The sequence below is a fragment of the Momordica charantia genome (genome assembly GCF_013281855.1).
Source record: "Momordica charantia cultivar OHB3-1 chromosome 7 unlocalized genomic scaffold, Mcharantia_2.0 BLBB01000007.1, whole genome shotgun sequence".
NCBI lineage: Eukaryota > Viridiplantae > Streptophyta > Magnoliopsida > Cucurbitales > Cucurbitaceae > Momordica > Momordica charantia.
Window position 1 is genome coordinate 6,565,106 of NW_028275165.1, and position 6,000 is coordinate 6,571,105.

Here is a 6,000-nt window from a genome sequence, read left to right on the forward strand (position 1 = left end):
AGAATATTTTAGAGCGAGGGAAAAAATGATAGAGGAAGAAACTATAGAGGGAGAAATGTGACAAATATGTTAGATAGAATAGCAAAGGAAACCAAAATAATAGAGTGGTAAAAATTGTAAAGAGAGAAAGAGGATATTTCTAGACAGAGGAAAAATTTTAAGGAGAGAAATTTGCGAGAGACCTACGTACAAAAGAGAGAAATAAAATACTGTAAGAAGAAAAGAAGAGGGTATTTTGAAAAACAAGAATTTATCTTTAAAAACTATTTTTTGATGTTTGAAATTTACTTAAAAATATATTTTTCATACAAAAAAAAAATAGAAAACGAAAGTGGTTATCAAATCTAAAAAAGCTTAATGGTTATAAAACACCATCTAAAAGTTTTGCAAATAATAGAATTGAAATAAAATAAATTCAATTATCAAAGTAAAAAGTTAATAGACTCTTTTTTACATCAAGCCAGTTAGAAGTTAATGAGTTTTAAAAGTGTGCCATATTTGTAGCTCTTTTACAAGGGAAAATACTGTATTTAATATTTATAATTATTTTTAGTATTTTTAAATAGTTTAAAAAATGCTACTGTTAAATTACACTAAAGTGAGGAAATTGGGTAAATTTGAATAAATAAGCATACAATTTTAAAACACAACAAATTATGTTAAAAATAAATTAAAACAAAAAACAAAAAACAAAAACAAATGGTTAATACACCTAACTGATGGGTAAAATAAATATTATAGAAAACAACATAGTTGTCAAATGAGGTAGGTTGGAGGAAACAATATTAGGTGGACCACCAATTTAGTTTGGTAAGGTCAAATTCATCCAATCAATCTAAGGAAGAAGATCGACCCAGTTACCACATAGGCCAAGTTGAAGACCAAACCAAACTAATAGTGAATTGTCAAAGTTCTCTCCAACCGATCTGAGGATTCCAATCTAGGGGCCAACAGCCTATAACTGCCAGTCAGAGCAGTTCCAACGGCCTTGTCCCCCTCCTCCACCTATAAAAGCGACACGCTTTGCTCACTCAGGTACGCTATTATGTTCGACTACGACCTACAGTAGTTAACTACTGGCTTGAACTTAAGAGTGGTTGTTCACTTTTGTGTGTCACTTGCTCCCTACGCAACTCCATCCTTCTTAGTTCACTTCGGTTCTATGCTGGCCGATCTACTTAGCTTGAAAAAATTCAGCATCAAAAAAGTAAAAATATCTCATTGGCTACCTAGCATGTATAAATAAATTAAAAATAATGTGAGATTTTTATTTCTGTTTTTTTTTTGTTTTTTTGTTTTTTTTTTTGTTTTTTTTGGAGAAAAGATGATTAGGTGATCAGAAATTAGGTCATGATGAATCTTTAACTGATTGTGATTTATTATTATTATTATTATTTTGAGAAAAGAACTGATTGTGATTTTAATGGGTGATAGTTGATTATTTAGATTGAAGAAAATGAAGTGAAACCACTTTGATGACACTTGTTGGCTGAATGTTGTCCTTAAAAAGCATATGCACTTTGAAAAGAGACCTCAACTATCAAATATAAAATTCAGATATGTTTCCTCACTTACCACTTACCAACCTTCTCATCTCACATCTCTCCCCTTTTTTTAATGCTTTAAGGCATTGAAGAGTTTTAGATTTTGGAATTCTTTAAAAAAAATGAGAAAATTGAGCACCAATTTACTGGTCGAAGATGTTTATTTCATTTCAATTCAGAGATAGGAGATTCAAATCTCTAACCTTTCATTCGACGAAATATCTTAACCAGTTACGTCGTGTTTAGATTTGGACTGCGGTCGAGTGACTCACGGAAAGGACAGAGAAGAAAAGTAGAGATTATTAACATAGCGATTAAGAAGAAGAGGGTCTTCAAAGCCCTCCAAATTTTCATTGATTTTCCTTCCTTTTCAAAACCATTTTGGGATTCTCATTTATTAGAAAAAACTCCCTATTGCCGAAGGAATAAGCTTATAATTAAGGAATAAAACAATAAAGAAAATACCATAATTAACGTGGAAAACTCTAAAACGGATAAAGAAAATCATGGGTCACCAAGAAAAATTCTCTGTGTGAAAAATTATTATAATCATTTATATTTCTCCCCGACTCTAATTACACAAAACACTCCCTCAAAACAAATACCGCTCAATCAACTAGAGGCTTAAAATATTTCAATTGGGACGATTAAAATCCAAGGCCATGAGCTCCTTTTACCGTAGTTGGAATACTCTCTTCTCGTACTTTTTCGATATGGGACAAACTTCTAACACATGGAACACAGTCCCTCATTGTATGTTTTCGACGTGGGACCAACTTCAATTTTATTATTTTTTCAAAATCTAATACCTGGGTGGGTTTATAGTGGATTTGAAATTTGATGGGGCAGGGCAAGGGGAATAGAAGACTATGGAATTTGGTGGATGTGGAAAAATCAACGGTTTAAATTCTAATGGATTGGCTAGACTGAAATATCTTGGTGATTTTTTTTTGGAAAGGAACTCTGAATTCAATTAAAGTAAATTTGGTGCACAGGGCCAAAAGATTAGGAGACATCAGTCTCCACGAGAAGCCAAGAGAAAAAAGAAAAAAACCATGAACTGAAAATACTACTTCGAAGACCAAATTTCGTCAAATGATCCGTTGCTCTATTATGTGGGCTTGAGTCATGTAAAAATTGGAGAGAATCGAAAGATAGAGAAAGGATTTGAATGTCTTGTACCCAAACTCTAGCATCTCCAAGTGTTGTCGATCTTCTACTTAGCAAATTGATAGGCTCAAGAGAATCCGATTCTACAATTACTCGGGGGAAATGAAGGAATTGAGCAAGTCTGATGCCTTCTATGATTGTCCGAAGTTCAGCTAGCAAGGAGACATATGAAATTGGCAGAAAAATAGATCGTGTGCTATGAGGTTGTTCGAAGAGTCGCAGAGAATCGAACCTAATCTCGTACCATTGTCATGATTACCACAAGCATCGTCGGTCCTCAAGATATCGTATCTACTGGAGGAACTGAAATATCTTGTTGGTTGATTCTTCAAATTTGTGTTTGATATAGATTTAATATTTGCTCGTTTTAAGCTTAATTAAAAGGAAGAGAAATCAATGAAAATTTTGAGCGCTTTGAAGACCCTCTTCTTCATGATCGCCACGTTAAAATTTAATAATATTATATTAAATTATGATTCTTTTGATAAAAAATTATTTTAAACAACTTTAAATATTATTAAATAAATAATTAAATGTTTGAAATTATTAGGTAAAAAACAAAAGAGGCATCGCATTCCTATTTTGATAGTTTTAGTAAATAGCATCAAAAGATTTCTTATTCATTAGAACAGGGCCTCGGTGTATCTCTCACTTGTTAAATCATTCAACATCTCACTAATTTCATGTTGTTTTGGTCCAAATTCGTATGAGAAGACAACTCTCAAGTTTTTTCATGGAAAGTCCTCCTCCTGTAAAAAATGAGACATCTCATATGAGTACGAATGACCTTCGAAATCATATGGTTGTTTCATTTCTAAATTTTAACCGTTCCTACATGGACAACATGTAAATGCTCTGTTATTGACATGTTTTTTTTTTTGTCAATTGAACGAATGACCCAACTCTTTTTATACAATTTTTTTTTTTGCTTAATCTATCTCAATTTGTTTTTTATCTAACTTTTATCCCATTATTTTTCAAAAGTAATAATAACAACGGATTATTAACATAATTAAACAAGTGAGTTGCGAATTTATAAGCAGAAAAACATATATATATATATATATATCACAACAAAATTACAAGAATAAAATTCAACTTTTAGCAACATTTATGTTTGTACGTCCATATTCAACATGTTTTTGAAGTTGTCACTACTTATCCACCGTTTAGTATTTCAGATTTCGAGGAATTTCAAAATCACCATGGATTTCAAATGAATTTCGCTGTTTACCACTGCATGACTTTGACAATTTGAAATCTTACTCGATTTCAAATTCAGTTTTTATGTAAAACCAACTTTGGTCAAAATAGTCGGATTTTGGAGGAGTTCATAGAATTTCAAAGTAAATTACAAATTAAACCTAGTCATATTTTAATTTCTAAATAATAAATTTAGATTAAAAGCCTCAACAATAAAATTTTTATTTTCTTTTCATTTCCAGTAAACATGCCAACAAAAAAATTTAATTTATTTTATTTGAAATCATTTTCGTTTCAAACAAGATAAGGAATTTAAAACCATTTTTTGGATTTCAAATTACGGAATTTGAAATATTTCTTAAACTTTTTTGATGCCAAACAGGCTGTTAGTGTTATTTTGTGCACCCATTATTGGAGCAGAGACTTTTCCTTGATTAAAAATAAAATTTAAAATTGAATGTGTTTGATTAGATTATTCTAGTGTTTGATCTGTGAGTCTTCTCATGTAGACTTTGAGTATATATAGACTCTTTCAATAGAACTTATGTTTGCTTTCAGAACCTAATGAGTCATTTCATCTTTAATTAACTAATTTTACCATTAACTAAAGTTGACTTCACTATAAATCAAGGGTTGCAATCTCATGCACCGTAGATGTATTATGTACTGGAATATAACCATAACCGCTCATGTAATCCTTTCACAAAGTAATTCATGATCTTAATTGGGCGAAATTATTGTTTTGACCTTGGTTCTATCTCTTGCCCCTTACATCCCCATAATTGTTTAACGAATAGTCTTCCATGATCTCATCATGGATAAATCATTCTTAGAGTAACAATAAGGTGGGTATCAACCCATTATCCACCCTCAAACTAGTACTTTAATGAAATCACTTATATACCCACTTAATAAGAAGTAGTGAACACTTTGCACGTTCAACAATTAGGACGCTGTGTGAATTCCATCTTGTATAAGAATGTTCTCAGCTCCCTCACTTTAATATATATGTTCCCTAAATAGAAGACTTATTGTGAACATTTACATCACATTCATCCATGTGAATCAAAGAACAGACCCGCAAGGGTAGAAATTCACAATAGTCACTGTGTCTGGATACATTTTCTTTCATGATCTTATAGGAAATTGAAAGATACATTGTGGGTCAGTCTTATGCAATCTCATTGCATATGATAACTTCAATCACAGATCACCACATGAATGATCCAAATAAGACCATTTATAACAGCTACAAAGTGATCGTATCCAATAATCTCACTAGGATAAAATATCCAACCCTATAAGTATAATTGTAGACTATTTAAGTTACTACTCTTAAACTAGATCCTTTCCTATGCCCATTACGTACCAAGTTTAAAAACACGTTATGAGCGATTAAACATTTAATGTCAATTTTCACGACAATATGCACATCTTATTATTATCTTATTTTGTTTATATCTAAATAGTTTACTTAATTTCACGAACTTAGGGCAGACATCACCATAAAACGTAATGGTGGTTAACGTATTCATCAGTGACCTAGCAAGCAACTTATAAGTCGACTCGGACTACGAGCAATTTTCTACAAATTTCAAAATTCCTTAGCACTTTCAATTTTCCAAATTATGAAAATAATATTACTCGCTACAGTCATTTGCATAAACATCAAGTCTAGCATGCCTCATCCTTCCCAGGCTTTATTAAAAGATCTAATATCTTATGTTGAATCATGAAATCGACCAAGTGTATGAACCTCCCCTCGGTACTGCGGATCACTCGAAGGACGAATTGGAAATGAACCGGACTGGGGACCTGCTGTTGGGAAAAAAAATATATGCAGTAATATAAAATATCACTAGTTCACAAGCAAGAGCAATCCAACAGGTTCTAAATAGTATTTATCTCCTTCCACAGTATGAGCAAGTCATAGTTCTATCAATACAGTAAAGGAAATACGAGATAGGGATAGAAAACAAACACTAGAAAATATACTGGTTCACTCCAAGCTCGGAGCTACGTCCAGTCTTCTGTAATATGCAGGTTCCACTATAATGGGAAGATTACAATTATGAGCCTCACT